This window comes from Leucoraja erinacea, chromosome 24 (genome assembly GCF_028641065.1).
Source record: "Leucoraja erinacea ecotype New England chromosome 24, Leri_hhj_1, whole genome shotgun sequence".
Lineage (NCBI taxonomy): Eukaryota > Metazoa > Chordata > Chondrichthyes > Rajiformes > Rajidae > Leucoraja > Leucoraja erinaceus.
This window is the reverse complement of record NC_073400.1, coordinates 8,166,166-8,185,811: the sequence shown is the minus strand read 5'-3', so window position 1 is coordinate 8,185,811 and position 19,646 is coordinate 8,166,166. Positions and strand designations below refer to the sequence as shown.

General features: G+C 43.1%; 1 long non-coding RNA gene across 1 annotated transcript; it reads right to left on the bottom strand.

The window, feature by feature from the left end:
• Nucleotides 1-14,578: 14,578 nt before the first annotated feature.
• Nucleotides 14,579-16,854, bottom strand: LOC129709011 (uncharacterized). The gene is made up of 2 exons (XR_008725439.1): nt 16,740-16,854; nt 14,579-14,851 (listed from the first exon to the last, which is right to left on the bottom strand). It is a non-coding gene; the product is annotated as an uncharacterized LOC129709011 (long non-coding RNA).
• Between the last annotated feature and the right edge of the window lie 2,792 nt (nt 16,855-19,646).

Here is a 19,646-nt window from a genome sequence, read left to right as displayed (position 1 = left end):
GACTGAACTGAACTCTCGTCGGTGAGAGTACTTGTGATTGTCTGAAGAAGAACTCGACCAGAAAGGCACCCTCTCCCCAGAGCCTCTGTAGAACCTGCAATGTGGTGTTACATATATATTGCAATCAGTGATGGAAATGGGTTTTAGGAACTAGGGGTACGCTAAGGTCCGTGAGGCTGAGGTTGGGAAGGAAGGGGGGGGGGGGGTTGATGCGATAAGCATCTTGTGATTGTCTGAAGAAGGGTCTTGACCAGAAACGCAACCCCTCTCCAAAGCCCCTGCCCGTCCCGCTGAGCCACCACAGACAGGGAATTGAAGGTAGACAAGGGGGTCCACTTTCAACTTCAGCACCAAACAAAAAATACAGAGTGCTGGAGGAACTCAGCGGGCAAGGCAGACCCACAGAGGTAAGCGATCACTTATCAGGAGCCGCCATGGGCCAGGACTCCCCCCTCCCGACAAAGGAACCGCAGATGCAGCCATCACCGCAAAATGTCTAAGAAAGAACTGCAGATGCTGGAAAATCGAAGGTAAACAAAAATGCTGGAGAAACTCAGCGGGTGAGGCAGCATCTATGGAGCGAAGGAAATAGCCAACGTTTCGGGCCGGGTCAGAAGAAGGGTTTCGACCCGAAACATTGCCTATTTCCTTCGCTCCATAGATGCTGCCTAACCCGCTGAGTTTCTCCAGCATTTTTGTCTACCGCAAAACGTCAATGATTCCGGGGCAGCAGGGTGAGAGAGAGGGAGTGAGAGAGCTAGAGAGAGACGAGATGGGGAGCGGGAGAGAGAGAGCGTGAGAAAGAGAAAGAGGGAGGGAGAGAGCGAAAGACAGAGAGACACAACGTGGGTCAGTAGGTAAATTGAAAGACTAACTTGCACACCAAGAAGAAGCTCGCCAAGAAGAAGCCCTCAATCATGATGGTGAGTTTTAAGAAATTCTCAATGTGTCATCAATGCGTCGATCTATATTCCTCAGTAAATGTAATTGTGTTTTGATCATGTATTAATGAGGCTGCGTGAATTGTAGTCAAAAGAACGCAGCGTCATTAATACTTGTTCAAAAAACAATTACATTTACTGAGGAATGTGGATCGAAACATTGATGACACATTGTATAACTACTTGTTACCTACTGGTTGTTATCAAGTGCTAACAGTAGTAGTTAACAAATCGTTTGGGTCTGATGGCCGTGCAGCAGTTGTTATCCATGTTCGTTTTGTAAATAAAAATCTGTATGGCGAATGTTTTTTTTTAATCTTTATTTAACAAAGCAAATTTGTATTTCCGTTATTGCAGCTGTCATCTCGCTGCCCACTCATTTAACCCATCGATATCACATTGCAGACTCTTTGTGTTCTTCCCACCAAACTTGCTTCCTCACTTTTGGTTACAATGTTGGTCCCTTCTTCCAAGTTGTAAATATTTGCGAAGTCAGTATTGATCCCTGAGACGTCTTCCCTGTTGCTAATTGCCAATCCAAAATGTTCCCATTTATCCATCTTCTGTTTTCTGTTAGCCACTCCTCTGCTGATGGCAATGTATTACACACAACTACCTTTAGATCTGTGTGGTCACCTTCCTTGTGGCATCTTATTGAATGCTTTCTGGAAATCCAAAACACACCAGAACGCTTTCTGGAAATCCAAAACACACCAGACCTTGTTTCCCTTTATCTTGTTTGTAACATCATTTGAAATTTTCCTTGACAATCCAACCAGTTCTGAAACAGATGATCCCTTTTGGCCTATAGTAAAACCCATGTGATGGTCTAGCTTATCAGTTTCCTTTTTTTTTATAATTTTCCTTGATACATGGGATTTTATAGTATTTCTCAATGACAGATTTAATAGTTTGATTTGTTTGTACATTTTCTGGCCTAAATAGTTTTAATCTAAAATTAAGCTCCCAGAATTTCATCGTGATGAATAAATTACCCTTGTTATTCCTGTGTTGCTTTGTTCAAGACTTTGCATGGGGAGACTTTACATTTCTCTCTTCCTTTTTATTTTTTATTGAACATCCCTAATTTTTCTAAATTCGTTTTCAGTTGTTCTACGAGTCTGAACACATTGTATTTTATCCTGCCACTCTTTTTTGCCGAAACCTTTCTCATTACACTGCTCATCCGCCCTGCCATTTCAAGTGGATAGTTTGGGATTGGGGGTTTCTATTGCACGCATTTTCCCATTCAAAGACTGGGCTAAATTACTTTCTCAAAATTCTAATCTCCAAATGAAATTGCAGGATCTTCCCCACAGGGGTCGTTGGGGGCAGAGAAGGGCCGGTTTCTACACTGTATCTCTAAAGTCTAAAAGTAAAGACAAGCCTTACATCCAAGGAAGTAGCCTAGTAAATCTCTTCAGGGGTCTCTCTCTCCTAAATCTTTTCGTAACTAAAGGGACCAAGTCTGCAAACTACTCTAGGTGTGGATTTACCAAAGTCAATGTAATATACCAATACTTCTCCATTTCCAAACTTCAAATCTTTGCAATAAGGGGCAATATGCATTTACATTCCTATTTAATTGTTGCATCTGCCTGCTAATTGTTTGTAGACACAAAAAGCTGGAGTAACTCAGCAGGACAGGCAGCATCTCTGGAGAGAAGGAATGGGTGAGGGGAAGCTGTTGCTGCTGCCTGTCCCTGCTGAGTTACTCCAGCATGTTGTGTCTATCTTCGGTTTAAAACAGCATCTGCTAATTATTTGTGTTACATGCACAGCAATTCCTTGATCCATCTGCTCCTCTGTGGTTTCTTTCCATTTGGATAATAGTCTGTCTTTAGATTTCTCTACCCATGTGCAGGACCTTGCACTTGCCCACATTAAACTCCACCAGCCACATTTTCCCCTCACTCATTCAACCTACTTATAATTTGTTGGTGAGTTCAAGTATCCTCATCGCAATCTGCCCTCCCACTGATTTTGTAGCCTGCCTCCTCCCCCAAGTCATTATTCCAGATAACAAAAGAGCAAGAGCTAAGAACTGTATAGGAAGGAATTCCAGATGCTGGTTTAAACTAAAGATAGACACAAAATGCTGGATTAACTCATGGGACAGGCAGCATCTCTGGAGAGAAGGAATGGGTGACGTTTCGGGTCGTGACCCATCTGAAGAAGGGTCTCAACCCGAAATGTTACCCAATCTTTCTCTCCAGAGATGCTGCCTGTCCCACTGAGTTACTCCGGCATTTTGTGTCTGTCAAGGGCTAAAGAACTCTTCCTATGGGCACTCGATTAGTTACAACTTACAGAATGTCAAAGGCTGTGATAATCAGCCGAATTCCTTTAACCCACATACCTCTCATCTTGTGCCTTTATTATTTGTTGGTGCCTTTTTGTGGCACTTTGTCAAATACCTTCTGGAGGTCCAAACACACAACATTAACAAGCTCTCCCCATGAGTCATTTGTTGTGGCCCCTAAAATATGTTCAACCATTCTCCTCAGGAATATTCAATATATCACATGAGACGGTCCTGATATTTTGCCCTTTAATTCCTCTAATAATTTTATTTATTACAATATATCCTTTTTAATGAATTTACTTCCTCTCCCCAAATTCTATCTGAACAAAAACAACATAATTATTAATTTAATTCAATCTCACACTTCATTAATTTACACTCTCCATTTTTAGGCACCAGCAAAAATTTGACAATGCTTGTATTGCAGAATATTAGACTTCCAATGGCATAACTATTTCAGCATAATGCAATTGGAAATTGACTTTTCCTGGAATGAAACTTGATAGACCGTTTTCAGGTTATTTACTGGAAAGTAGTCTGGGCACTTTGCTTAATGTGCCATTTCAGGCACTGTATATGCATCTGATAACATCAATGTCTTTTTACCCCAGCATTGCTGGGTGTGATCTGTAATGGATTTTAAGCCGAGGGTGCAGAGGTCTTGCCTTCAAATATTATTGGTATTAGTTTATTATTGTCACATGTAATGAGATAAAGTAAAAAAAAACATTTTAGGTGCTATTCAGGTAAACCATACCCTGCATGGGTACATTAAAAAATAACACTGATTGCAGAATAGAATATTACAGCAACAAAGTGCAAAGAAAGAAAACTGCAAGAGCTGCAATGAGGTAGATATGAAGATTGGGAATCCAACCTTAGCATATGAGAGAGTTTAATAATAGCAGTGAAGAAGCTGTTCTCGAGCCTGATGGCAGGTGCTTTCAAACATTTCTATCTTCTGCCGAACGGAAGAACAGAGATGACCAGAGTGTACGTGATGCGTAATTATGCTGGCTTCTTTTGTTAACTTGTTATTTCTGTTTGGGTTTGTGCAGACTCAGTGGGCCGAAGGGCCGGTTTCTGCGCTGTATCTTTAAACTAAAATAAACTAAACTAAAGTTGAAAAGCTATTTCAGCCTGTTATTAATCCATGATGCTTGCCTAACAAATTAATGCATTTATGCCTTTTTTTACAATTTGTGTGCTAAAACTGTTCTACACATATTTAATCATGGTAGCAGTAATTTCTGGGTCAACTAGCGGCCTGGGGGCAATTGAGTTGGCATTCAGTGCTCCTATCACATTGGCATCACTGAAAATGAAGGTCATTGTGCAGCTAACAGTATCACAACTGTGGTTGTGTGGCACATGTTCCATCCACTGCTGACTGAAATCAGAGTTTCTGGGTGAAATCTAATAATAATTATTATAATAATAATAATAATAATAATAATAACTTTATTTATATAGCACTTTTAAACAAAATCATTTTGAACCAAAGTGCTTTACAGAGATTGATTAAACTAATTGAATAATTAAATGTCAATAAATCCATACAAAATAAAAAATAAAAAAGACAGTACACTATAGAAATCAACAAGAAACGTCCCCCCACAGCAGAATTCACTGTGAGGGAAGGCACTAAAAATATCCAGTTCTCCTCCTCATAGTCCACCCGAGGTCGGGGACAACCAAAAGATCACATAACAAAGGGCTCAGGAGTAAGACAACAATTAAAAGATTTATATTATTATATCAATGCCATTTCTGTGTCAAACATTAGATCTGCCTCGACTGAGTATGTATTTTTTCAAACATCAATGCTGAACCACAATGCTGTGCCTACTGGCCACAGCTGGCAGTGGCTTGGGACCACTAGTGATATGTGAGCTAATTGATCCCGTTCATTATGTGGGTTCACTGGATACCACCAACTCCTCATTACCATGGTCGTTTGTGTGGTGCCAGAGGCCTGTCCCACTTTCATGACCTAATTCACGACATCGGCCAAGTTTGCCCTTGACTTGCAGCATGGTTGTCACGAGGTCGTAGGTAGGTCGTGATGCTAGCCATAGGTACTCGTGGCATCAAGTAGGTCGGGGCGTTTTTCTAGCCTGATGAGAAATGTCCACGAGTTAAAAAAGGTTGTGAATTAGATCGTGAAAGTGGGACAGGCCCTTTAGGCGTCTTTTTAGGGGACTGCAAGAGACTATGCGTTCACCACATGTTCGCGGGTGGTTGCCGGGGAGTCGCCTTCATGGTCGTGAGGAGTTCCCGCATTCTGGGAACTAGTCGCGGCTTCATTATGGTTGCCAAGAATTTTTCAACATGTTAAAAAATTAGCAGCGACCAGAATGAAGCCGCAATGGAGAGTAGCGAGAATTCTTGTGCCGTTGGTGCAGTGGTAGTGGGTCGCCAGGAGGTCGTAGGTTCTCGTAGGTTGTAGCCGGTGCTGACCGGTGAATTCCATTGGCTCATTGGGGGAAAAACCGTAAACAGTAGTTTTCAGAACCAAGGATAACCGACCGGTAATGTTAATATCCTCCGAGCTTCACAGGCATGTATCTCTGACTTCTTAAAAGTTGTCTCCACTCCCTCTCTCCCTTCTCTCCCCTTCTCCCTCCTCTTCCCCCCCCTCCCCCCACTTTTAAAGGACTTACGTGACCCTTCCCGCACACTGTGCTTTCACCGTCTTAATTACAGCGCCACCTTTCCTATTCATCGCGATGTGTGTCTGTATCACATTGGTTTTGCACGGTGTGAATTTCACTCAGACAGCGCTCCCCCCGCTTGCCCTGTCCCCCGCCTGCATAACGGGCTGGTGAAGGAAGCCAGCAGTCGCCTAAAAAATTGTCTAAGTGGGACAGGCCCTAAAAGAGCTGACCCTTGCAGCTGTATCTCAATTTACTAATCCAATTAGGAAATACTATGTGGAGGAAAGAACTGCAGATGCTGGTTTAAACTGAAGATAGAGATAAAAAGCTGGAGTAACTCAGCGGAACAGGCTGCATCTCTGGAGAGATGGAATGGGTGACTGGTCTGAAGAAGGATGTCAACCCGAAATGTCACCCATCCCTTCTCTCCAGAGATGCTGCCCGTCCCGCTGAGTTACTCCAGCTCTGCTATATTTAAGAGGGAGTTAGATGTGGCCCTTGTGGCTAAGGGGATCAGGGGGTATGGAGAGAAGGCAGGTACGGGATACTGAGTTGGATGATCAGCCATGATGATATTGAATGGCGGTGCAGGCTCGAAGGGCCGAATGGCCTACTCCTGCACCTAATTTCTATGTTTCTATGTTTGTCTATCTTAGGAAATACTATGGTCTGTTTAGGTGCATGAATCTACATGCTAAATGCTTTGACGCTATTTTTAATGTGTTTTTGACCAATTTTGCAATTTATACCCTTTATCCTGTATCTGTACACTGTGGGCGGCCTGATTGTAATCACTAGTATGTGTAGGAAGGAATTGTAGGTGCTAGTGAATAAACTGAAGATAGACACAAAAAGCTGGAGTATTTCAGCGGGTCAGGGAGATGCTGTCTGACCCGTTGAGTTACTCCAGCTTGTTGTGTCTATCTTTGATTTTACTCATGTATAGTCAATTCGCTGTCTGGATGGCACGGTACACGTGACAATAATAAACAAAATTAAACTAGACCAAATCTTTCCAGAAGGTCAGAGAAGTGATTAACTCTGTAGACAGCACAGGTTTAGCACACCAAAGAGGATGAACTTTATCTTCGAGGCAACTAAAACTGAAAATGAGAGTCAAACAAATTAGGCTACCAGGCACACAAGTAACTACACCATTTTGTGTAAAGCTCAATGTGTTGGAAAACTCAGCAGGCCAGGCAGATCTCTGGAGGACATGGATCAGCAATGTTTCAGGTTAGAACCCTTCTTCAGACTTGGCTACCAATTGGTTTCAATTGTTCTAGCATTAGAGCACTGTCTCTCATTTGGTCTAATATACCATTTCCTGCACACTTAAGTTTGCTTTTTCATCTTAAAGCAACAAGAGTTTATGCATTCACACTGGTTCATCTTTCTTCATGTCTTTCGTGTTCAAAGATAGCAAAATCTAATGAGTGTCCTCAACAGACCATCTTGGTTTGAAGTGAGGAGCACAGTCTATCTGTAGATTTGTTTCCTGTGGCAATGCTTTTGATGAACACAGTTGGTGAGAAACATTTCAAAGATCTATATCAAATTGTAATTATGACAGACATAGCTACAAAACAAACTGTATGTCATTATGAACAGCCAATAGATTCTGTGCAAGGCAAAATGAAATCTCATGATAAAATGTTTGAACATTATCTAATCTTCGCAGAATGTATTTTTAATGGGCAATAAACGTTGCTGCTTGCCCAAGCCCATTTCCTCAATTACACCAGCAGCTGCAAGTTTACCACTGACGTCAAGTGGAAATGCATTTATCAATATGCACACATATTGCAACACAACAGTAAACAGTCCTGTTCATTCATAACCATTCTCCAATTCCATTGCACCCATCAATCATATTGCAAAGTGACGGGGTAGATATGAAGCAGACTGATATCTGTAATTCCTTGGCTATAATTCTGGCAAAGTAGTTGTTATTAATAAACATTATTTCTATTGTATATTCTATTTTGTTAAATGGAAACATAGCAAGTAGGAGCAGGAGTAGGCAAATCAATTCTGCTAGCCTGCTCCGTCATTCAACCCGACCAGGTCTTATCCTTTGTTTCAATGCTGTATTCCATTCCCACTGATGTATTTGTGTCTAGAAATCATCCTCATTCTTAAATATATTCAGTAACTTGGCCTTCACCAGCACCTGTGGTAGGGAACTCTGCATGTTCACCACACTCTGGGTGAAGAAAATTATCCTCAAATCAATCCTTGATGTCTGTGACTGTGATCCCTGGTTCTAAAGACGTCAGCCAGGTGAAACATTCTCTCCACATCCAGTCTGACATTTTCTGTCAAGATCTTGCATCTCATAATGAAATCATCTCTTGATCTTATAATTTTCCAATAAAAATGGGCAAATATTACTCAAGCTCTCCTCAAAAGACAACTACCTCATTGCAGCAATTAATTTAGTGCATGGCATTCAGTGCTCCCTATCATATTGGCATCACTGAAAATGAGGGTCATTGTGCAGCTAATTGTATCACAACAGTGGTTGTGTGGCACATGTTCCATCCACTGCTGACTGAAATCAGAGTTTCTGGGTGAAATCTACAACCAAAGATCACACAACAAAATTAAAGGGTTTCTATTATTATATCAATGCCATGCACACTGCATTTTTGTCTACCTTCTATTAATTTCCCAGAAGCCAGTTATTCTCCAATTTTTTTCAACATTTATGGTACAATAATTCTTGTCTTTTATAGGTAATGTTACACATGCAGTTCTATAATATTTATAATTTTATGATGTTGACACATAATTAAATTAATTGGACTATTGTAGGCATTTGCTACTCAACTGCTGTGGCTGTTAGAATGTTGAGCCATTTACGACTGCCTTTCATGTAGTGGGACAACATTTTTTCAGGAGATACGTAGTTCATTCGTCTGAATCTATTTTGGGAAAGTCCACATGTGTTCTACAATTATGTTATCTTTAAAGATAAGTTCAAAAATAATAATAAAGCAAGAAGCTTACTTGTCGCGGTAGGCACTAAGGATTTTGTGTTGATCAGATGACTTGCCAAAAGACTGTAACTTGATTAATTGTTTTTTTTTTTTTTAAAAAAAAAAAAAAAAAATTTAAATTAGAAGTACATTAAGTTGCAGTAATACACACCACATATATCTCATTACATTTGTTGTACCCCTTCATTTTTGAACTTTCAAAAAGATAGAAATAAAAGAAGTAAGGAAATTGAGAAAGAGTCGTGAAGGTGCAGGAAAGTGTTGGGAAAAGAAAGCCCATTAGAAAAGGAGTTAGAGAAGAAAGTTAAGAAATAGACCCTAGAAAAGAAAGAAAGAAAGAAAGAGTAACAATCGCTCTATTATTTAAAAAAAAAACTCCGCAAAAAGGGATATAACAACCATATTTTTCATCCCCCATTACCAGATCCTGGCTTCCATTTATTTTTTAAATTACTATTGCACCTTAACTTGACTAATTGATTCAGATTCAGATTCAGATTCAGATTCAATTTTAATTGTCATTGTCAGTGTACAGTACAGAGACAACGAAATGCATTTAGCATCTCCATAGCAAACGATTTGAAAGAGCGACATAAGTGTCCGGGGGGGGGGGGGGGGGGTGATTGGCAGTCACCGAGGTACGTTGTTGAGTAGAGTGACAGCCGCCGGAAAGAAGCTGTTCCTCGACCTGCTGGTTCGGCAACGGAGAGACCTGTAGCGCCTCCCGGATGGTAGGAGGGTAAACAGTCCATGGTTGGGGTGAGAGCAGTCCTTGGCGATGCTGAGCGCCCTCCGCAGACAGCGCTTGCTTTGGACAGACTCAATGGAGGGGAGCGAGGAACCGGTGATGCGTTGGGCAATTTTCACCACCCTCTGCAATGCCTTCTGGTCGGAGACAGAGCCGTTGCCATACCATACTGTGATGCAGTTGGTAAGGATGCTCTCGATGGTGCAGCGGTAGAAGTTCACCAGGATCTGAGGAGACAGATGGACCTTCTTCAGTCTCCTCAGGAAGAAGAGATGCTGATGAGCCTTCTTGATCAGAGTAGAGGTATTGTGGGTCCAAGAGAGGTCATCGTAGATGTTGACTCCCAGGAACCTGAAGCTAGAAACACGTTCCACTTCCGTCCCGTTAATGTGGATGGGGGTGTGCATGCCGCTTCTGGACTTCCTGAAGTCTACAATGAGCTCCTTGGTCTTCTTGGAGTTAAAGGCCAGGTTGTTGTCAGCGCACCATGCTGTTAAGTGCTGGACCTCCTCCCTGTAGGCCAGCTCAAAGTTGTTGCTGATGAGGCCAATCACCGTTGTATCATCTGCATACTTGATGATGGTGTTAGTACCATGTACAGGTGTGCAGTCATAGGTGAAGAGGGAGTAGAGGAGGGGGGCTCAGCACACAGCCCTGTGGAACGCCGGTGTTCAGGGTGAGGGTTGAAGAGGTGTGCTTGTCTAACCTCACAGACTGGGGTCTGTTGGTTAGAAAGTCCAGTATCCAGTTGCAGAGGGAGGGGTCGATGCCCAGGTTACTGAGTTTGGTGATCAGTTTTGATGGTATAATGGTGTTGAATGCTGAGCTGTAATCGATGAACAGCATTCTTACGTAAGTGTCTCTGTTGTCGAGGTGGGAGAGGGCGGAGTGAAGTACCGTTGAGATGGCATCCTCCGTACTCCTGTTCTTGCGGTAGGCAAACTGATAGGGATCCAGTGTGGGGGGTAGGCAGCTTTTGAGGTGTGCCAGGACCAGCCTCTCGAAGCACTTGGTGATGATGGGGGTAAGTGCAACTGGGCGGAAGTCGTTGAGGCTTGCCGCAGTGGAGTGTTTTGGCACTGGCACAATGGAGGTGGTTTTAAGGCAAGTGGGGACAACTGCTTGGGCAAGTGACAGGTTGAAGATGTCAGTCCAGACGTCTGTCAGCTGCGCAGCACAGGCCCTGAGCACGCGCCCGGGGATGCCGTCAGGGCCAGCAGCTTTACGTGCATTAGTCCTACTCAGTGCCACGTATACGTCGTAGGGGGTGAGTGTGAGGGGTTGGTGATCGGCAGGGAGCACAGCCTTGATGGCTGTCTCTAGATTGTCCCTGTCGAAGCGGCCATAGAAGTGATTAAGCTCCTCAAGGAAGGAGGCGTCGCTGGATGTGGGGGTGATGTTGGAGGGTCTGTAGTCCGTGATGGCCTGGATGCCTTGCCACATGCGTCGGGGGTCGGAGTTGTTGTTGAAGTGCTCCTCAATCCTGAGCTTATGGCAGTGCTTGGCCTTCCTGATGCCCCTCTTCAGGTTAGCCCTGGATGAACTGTAGGCTCGAGCATCGCCTGACCTGAAAGCGGTGTCCCGTGCTTTCAGCAGTAGCCTGACCTCGCTGTTCATCCATGGCTTCTGATTCGGGTATATGGTCACCTGTTTGAGGGAGGTGACACTATTGATGGTGGAGTTTATAAAGTCCAGAACAGAGGATGTGTAGGAATCAATGTCCGTGTGGGAGTCAAGGGTGGCCTGGGCTGCAAACGCCTTCCAGTCAGTGTTTCCAAAACACTGCTGAAGTGTGGAGTCCGCTTCCTCTGACCAGACTTTAACTGTCCTCACAGTTGGTTTAACCCGTCTGATGAGTGGGGAGTACTTAGGGAGCAGGAACAATGAGACGTGATCAGACTGACCAAGGTGGGGGAGGGGGATGGCTTTGTAAGCTTCAGCCATGTTGGTGTAGACTTTGTCCAGTGTCTTGTGTACTCTAGTGGGGAAGGATACATGTTGGTGGAATTTGGGGAGTACAGTCTTCAGGTTGGAGTGATTGAAGTCACCCGCAACAATGAAGGCTGCCTCGGGGTTGTGCGTCTGTAGTTTGCTAATGGCAGTATGCAGCTCTTTCATTGCAAGCTTGGCATTCGCATCAGGAGGGATATAGGCTGCAGTCACAACAGTGGAGGTGAACTCTCTGGGCAGATAGAACGGTCTGCATCTAACCAAGAGGAACTCAAGGTTAGCTGAGCAGTGACTCTCGATGATGGTGGAGTCCGTGCACCATGCTTTGTTTACATAAATGCACAGACCCCCACCTCTGGTCTTACCAGAGTCTGATGTCCTGTCCGCTCGGAGTAAATGACGCCCCGAAAGCTGGATGGCGCTGTCAGGAACGTCAGTGTTGAGCCAAGTTTCTGTGAAGATCAGGATGTTGCAGTCCTTGATCCAGTTGTGGGAGGTGATCCTTAGCCGGAGTTCATCCTTTTTGTTTGCCAGTGAGCGCACGTTGGCGAGGAAAAGGCTAGGAATCGCTGCCCTGTGTGGGGCTAGCTCTAACCTGGCCTTTAATTGGATGGTGAGTTCACAATCCCTCTTGTTTTTGTACGATTGGCAGCAACATCCTCCTCTATTTGCTATGCATAGAGTAGTAAAGATGAGAACATAACTTTTCTGAAACATTTACTGTGTTTATCTCTTCATACATCTTGCCCACGTGAATATTTCCAGCATTCAATTTATATTCCACTAATATAACTATTTTACTATGAATATTGGAAAGGCAAATTCTTCATGAAAGTTTTTGAAGATAGAACATAAAACAGTGCAGCCCAGGAACAGGTCATTTGGCGCACAGTGTCTGTGCCAAACATGATGTCAAGAACCAACTCTTATCTACATAATCCTCACCCCACCATTCCCTGCATATGCCTATGGCTATCCAAAAGTCTCTTAAAGGCCTCTATTGTATCTACCTGCACCACCACCTCTGGCAGTGTGTTCCAGCTACTCACCATCCTCTGTGTAGCTCTATATGTTGCCCCTATCATCTTAATGCTATGGCCTCTAGTATTTGATATTTCAACCCTGGGAAAGGGGTTCTGACTCTGCCTCTCATAATATTCCATACTTCTATTAGATCTCTCCATTATGTCTGGCATTCTAGAGAAAGCATTCCAAGTCTTCCAATCTGTGTGTGTAGCTAATAACTCCTAACCCAGGCAATATTCTGGTAAACCTCCTCTGCACCCTTTACAGTGCATCCTTCTTGTAATGGGGTGGCCAGTAATACTCCAAATGTTGCCTAACCAAAGTCATATAAAGCTGCATTATAATTTTTGCTGAGACAATTGCTCCAGTATCATCTTAGACAATATTGCCCGCTGCTGAAAGCCCTGCTTCACTGTATATACTGCCTCAACTTCAACAACAACAACAGTGGCAACGACTTACATTTTCTCAGCACCTCAAAGTCGTCAGTGGCCTTTTACAGGCATGAAATATGATAGAGTGCCACAGAATGAAATATTAAGAATGATGGCCAAACATTTGTTAGAGTAGTTTTAAGAATTGTCCTAAAGTATGAATGTGAGATGGAGGCGGTTCTAGAGTTTAGGGGCTGGGTAAGTGAAGGTTCTGAATAATAAATGATAATTTTGGAGCTCAATACACTGGCTAATTGTCTCGATCGCACTTAATCCCATACTGCAAAATAGGCATTCAGCAGAAGAAGACAACCAATTAAAGTGAGAGGATCTTAGGAAACCGAGGAGCGGTCTGGACGGTCTGGAGTTGATGTCTAAGAAAGTTTTTGTGAGGGTATGTGCTGAAGACTGTGGGTTCAGTTTTCCCAGTGGTTAATCTGGAGTATTTTTCCATTTGTGGAAAATTGAGAGAGAGTGCAGGAGCTTGGGGAGATGGTGGGAAAACTGTAGCCAAAACTGTAACTTGCTGACGAAGAGTGCACGAGAGAGTGTAAGAGGAAGCCAAGGCTGGATCCTTTGCGATTACCAGGGATAAGATCTGGAGACTATTACAGTTGCTAATGTAGAGTTATACAGTGCGGAAACAGGGCTTTCAGCCCAACCTGCCTAATCTGGCCAACATGTCCCATCTACACAGGTCCCACCTGCCTGCATTTGGCCCATACCCTCTAAACCTGTCCTATCCATGTACCTGTCTAAATGTTTCTTAAGCATAGTGATAGTACCTGGCCCAACTACATCATCCAGCAGCTTGTTCCATACACTCACCAACCATTGTGTGAAAAAGTTACACCTCGGTTTCCTATTAAATCTTTTTCCCCCCTCACCTTAAACCTATGTCCTCTGGTTCTCTTGTGTCTTGTATACTTGCGTCGATGGAGCAATTGGTTTTTGCAGAGGCCCCAAAATCAAGACAAGATTCACCTCTGCCACTGGAGTCCAATCCCTGCAGATTTTAGCATCTTGAAATTATAGTGAAAAACATCAAATACTTGCAGAGCCAGAAAAAAAATCATCCAATGACAAATCTTAAAATGTATTTTATCCATTTATGTACCAATGGGTGGTGGTGGGTGGCTGGGCGTTGGTGATTTTCTTGCTGCTGAATGGCCACTTAGCTTTGTGGCATTAACTAGAGACCTTAATCAAAAATTGACGTCCGTGCCAAGTCAGGGTGGCGTGAACAAAAAACAAAATGCTGGGTAGTATGTGTGGAGGGAAATGGCCAGGTGGCGTTTTGGGTCAGGACCCTTCTTTAGGCGTCATGAATTCTCTGCATTCTCCTGGAGACTGAGAGTTATTCCTGAGCTAAAGCATCCTCCTATATAATAACCACAATTGTAATGTATATGAATATATACACATTCCCATTCCAACTGTGGGCACTGCAGGAATGTGGAGAGAGATGGGGAGATGAGAGCTGTTAGAAAACATGGCAATGCTTTAGTCAAGTCAAGTCAAGTCAAGTTTATTTGTCACATACACATACGAGATGTGCAGTGAAATGAAAGTGGCAATGTTGAAATTATAGTGAAAAACATATTCACTTTATTCAGTTTCTCCCTTTTTGACCATGTGTACATCATCGCTAAACTCTCAGATTTTGCCTTTCATCTTTTTTCAGGAGTTTGTGTGTTTAGCATTGTATCCTCTTCTTGGCTTGATGAGGTGATCATTTTTTGACACAGTTCAACAAAATCTTGTGTCATTTCTTCCGCAGGGCAGCTTCTGGAATGCATTCACAATAATTCTTCAATCATTTATTTTAGATACTTTTTCATGAATTAAGTGATTTATATATCTACTTTTAATTTCATTTCATATTTTCACAAGATAGGGCTATAGTGTCATACAGTGGATAAAGGCCCTTCGGCCCAACTTGCCCACCCTGACCAACATGCCCCATCTACACTAGTTCCACCTGCCTGTGCTTGGCCCATATCCTTCTAAATATCTCCTATCGATGTACCTGTCTAAATGTTATTTAAATGTTGTGATAGTACCCAACGCAACTCGTTCCATCTACCTACCACCCTTTGGCGCCCCTCAAGGTCCTATTAAATATTTCCCCCCTCAACTTAAATCTGTGTTCTCTGTTTCTTGATTCCCCTACTCTGGGTAAAATAATCTGTGCATTAACCCTATCGATTCCTCTCATGATCTTATGTACCTCTATAAAACCACCCCTCATCCTCCTGCGCTCCAGGGAGTAAAGTCCTAGCCTGCTCAACCTCGCCCTATAGCTCAGGCCCTCAAGTTCTGGCACATCCTCAGAAATCTTCTCTGTACCCTTTCCATCTTAACAACATCTTTCCCCTAAACAGGACGACCAAGATATGTCTTTGCATTTTATACTTCAATCATCACAGATGCAGGAAATGTGAAATAGAAACTGAAGCACTGAAAACAATCAGCTGGCCAGGCAGCATCCGTGGAGTGAGAAAAACAATGAATGATTCAGGTGTGGGATACGTCAACAATACTGGGAAATAGACACACAAATGAGAACAGAAAGCAGGGAAAGTGAAGGAGGGGAATGGGTGCAACAAGAAAATTAGAGTTGAAAGAAGTGTCTCAAGACAAAGCTGTCACATGTCCATCCCCTCCAAAGATGCTGTCTGATCTGCTGAGTTACTCAAGCACTTTTTGTTTTGCTCAAGATTCCAGCATCTGCAGCTCCTTGTGTCTCCACGAAAATGTATTTGATAGGTTGAGATTGGATGACCTTATGTGGCAGACAAGGTGCAGTTAAATTCAGAGAAAGTTCCTTTTTGCATGTAATGTGTGATTAATAGTATGGCTGTGGGACATGTTATTGGAGGCAATACATTATATACAAAAAGAAATACAAAGGAAAAAGATGGGCCATAAGAATGGCAGCCAAAAAAATGCCCAGTTCTGAAACAAAGAGAAAGAAAGAATGAGTTACCTGAAGTTGGAGAATTAATTACTGAATCCTGTAGACTACAAGATACCCAGACAGAAGACAAAGTATTGCTGTCAAGCTTGTGTCAGTCCTCATAAACACAGTGCCGGAGACAAGAAAGATCAGAGGGAAAGTTGGGAGGTGAATTTAAAATGGTCGGCAACCCAGGCTCGGGCTCACTCCTGCAAATTAAATGCAAAACCAGCACTAGATCATTGTTTAAGAAAGAACTGCAGATGCTGGAAAAATCGAAGGTAGACAAAAATGTTGGAGAAACTCAGCGGGTGAGGCAGCATCTATGGAGCGAAGGAATAGGCAACGTTTCGGGTCGAGACCCTTCTTCAGACTGAGGAAGGGTCTCGACCCGAAACATCACCTATTTCCTTCGCTCCATAGATGCTGCCTCACTTGCTGAGTTGCTCCGGCATTTTTGTCTACCTAGATCATTGTTTGGCTTCTCCAATTACAGGAGCTCTCATTGTGAACACTGAATGCAGTATACTAAATTTTGATAACCAGTTTTGCTAATATTTTGATGTTGGATATCTGCCATTCATAATATTATCTTATGAGTAATTCCAGATAATGAATTTGGATCATGCATCTCCTCCAAATTCACCCTCTGTTTGTATTATTCCATTACCACACCCTTTCACCTTGCACATTGCTCTCCTTTCTATCAAACCTTACCTTTTGTTCATTTCTTCTCTGTCCCCTTTCTCTGCATCTTAAAACATGTTACTCTCTAATTTTCCCAGCTCTGATAATGTGGCACAGTGTCCTGGCTTCAATCGTCATTATGGGTAACATCTGTGCACAAGTTAAATGATCAGAGCCTTCTGGTCAGTGGGGTTCCTCACACACCCCAATCTGAAGACATCAACATAGTTGACCTTGTAATTCACCACAGTTCACCCTGTTCCCTGCCTGACAAGGAAAGTTCTTTCCAGCTCTTTTGCATGCTATTCAAACAAATCATACTGGACATGAGTATTATCAAGCCACACACATGTACAACAGGTAATGTAAATAGAACAATGTCGAGTGCAGGATATAGTATTACAGGATTATAGCTTTTAACTTTTAGTTTATTTTAGTTTAGAGGTACAGGACGGAAACAGGCCCTTCGGCCCGTTAAGTCCGCAAGGAGCAGCGATCCCCACACATTAACACTATCCTACACACACTAGGGACAATTTACATTTATACCCAACCAATTAACCTACAAACCTGTACGTCTTTGGAGTGTGGGAGGAAACTGAAGATCTTGGAGAAAACCCACGCGGTCACGGGGAGAACATAAAGACTCCGTACAGACAGCATCCATAGCCGGGATCAAACCCGGGTCTCTGGCGCTGCGAGGCAGCAACTCTACCGCTGCGCCACCGTGCCGCCGTCCTCGAGCCGATCTATGATCGCCACGGCTACGGTGGGAGGTGGGAACCGAGGAACTGCAGACGCTGGTCTACAGAATAAAAAGACACAAGAGTGCTGGTGTAATCGCAAAGTGCGTTTTTGAAGTGGGGGGGGAGGGGATCGTGGAGTGGCTGCTGCCGCACAACTCCCACCCCCCCCCCCCCCCCCCCCCCCCCCCCACCTGAAGAACATCTCGCTCCCAGGGGAATGGTTGGGAATCGTGTGACATGAGGTTGTAAATTTGGGGAAAATTAAAAAAGAAGCACGTTTGGTTTAGGATGATGAAACTAGATAGGGTCATTGTGAAATATAAAGTTTAATCGGAGCAAGCAAGAGGTATTGCACTTTAGAGGATTGGAGGTAAAGGGGAAAAAAAAAAAAAAAAAAAAAAAAATGAAATGATTAAATTTATTGTCATTGTCAGTGTACAGTACAGAGACAACGAAATGCATTTTTAGCATCTCCCTTGAAAGGGAGACACAGGGCGTCGCGGCAAGCCCGCGCCTGCCGCCATTCCATTACAGGCAAAGGTGGGTGAAGTGTCTTGCCCAAGGACACAACGACAGTATGCACTCCAAGCGGGATTTGAACCGGCTACCTTCCGGTCGCCAGCCGAACTCTTAGCCCATTGTGCTATCTGTCGCCAAGTTAATGGCAAGACCCTTAAAGAGCATAGATTTTCAGAGGAATCTTGGGGTACAAGCCCAAAGCTCCTTGAAAGTGGCAACACAGGTAGATAGAGTGGTAAAGAAGATGTATTCTATTCTTGCCTTCGTTGGTTGGAGCATTGAGTATAAGAATCATGAAACAGCTTTGGTTTGGCAACATTTGGAGTATTGCATGCAGTTTTGATCGCCCTAACACAGGAAGGATGTGGAGGGTTTAGAGAGAATGCAGAAGAGATTTACCACGATGCTGCATTGATTAAAGAGTATTAGGAATATGCAGCGATTGCACAAACTTTGATAGTTATCTCTGCATCGTCAGAGGTTGGGATAGGACTTGATAGTATATACAATTATGAGAGGCATAGATATGGTAGACAATCAAAACCTTTTTCCCAGGGTGGAAATGTCAAGGATTAGAGAGCTTAGTTTTAAGGTGAGAGGAGCAAAGTTTAATGGATGCATGGGGCATGTATTTTTTTACACAGTGTGGTAGTTGCCTTGTTGTTAAGGGTAGCATTGGAGGCAGATTCGAAGGCATTTAGATTGTGGCATTTCAAAGGCTTTTAGAGAGGCACATGGATATACAGGGAATGAAGGGATATGACTCGCATGTCGGCAGAGAAGATTAGTTTAACTTGAGATCGTGTTCGACACGGAGATTGTAGGCTGAAGGGTCTATTCCTATGCTGTACGTTCTATGTTCGTTGATCGATGTTCTGAGAAGCAGGGGTACTGACCATCAGATATGTATTTAAAAGAAACAGGGTGGGAAAGGCACATGTGTGGGATAACAGACGCATGATATGAAAGCTGCAATATAAGGTCAGGTTCCCTCTTTTAGTGCGATACCAATATTGGTCAATGAGTTTACGCTGGATACTTGTCCTTAGGAATTGGCGCAGGAAGAATTAGCTGCGTGGTTAGTTTGTGGTGACAAACACAGCAAGCTCTATCACAAATAAAATTAAACCAATGATGCTTAATGCTCTGGTTGTTCTTTCCCATGAGCTTTGTGTTAGAGATTACTGGAGCACTGCGCCTCAGATAAAAGTCATATTGACCAGGCAGTCAATGTTTCTGCCGTTCTACATGAGCTCCATTGTTTTCCTTGGGTTGGAACTCAAGTGTCTCTTAGAGAAACAGCCATGACGTGACTTTAAGGGTATTGTGTTAATAATGCTTTAAAATGTAATTCCATCCACTGCACAGATGCTTATTTTGATTTGTTAAGCCAAAATATTTTTCTATTAATTTCTCTTGAGCATGCAATTGTGTGGTCCCTTTTCAAGTGGAAGGCTTGTTGTTGGCAGTCCTGCCTTCACCACACAAAAAACATTGTATTTGTTCATCTCTGACAGTGTGCAATGTAAATATTAGACTGAACTCTCCATACAGCTTAAACTTGTCATGTTCTTATATTCACAAACAGAATTTAATGCATTTAACTTCTTGCAAGGCACATGTTTTCCTTCCACCTCCCCTTCTCTACTGATAATGATGATGTGCTCAAAGA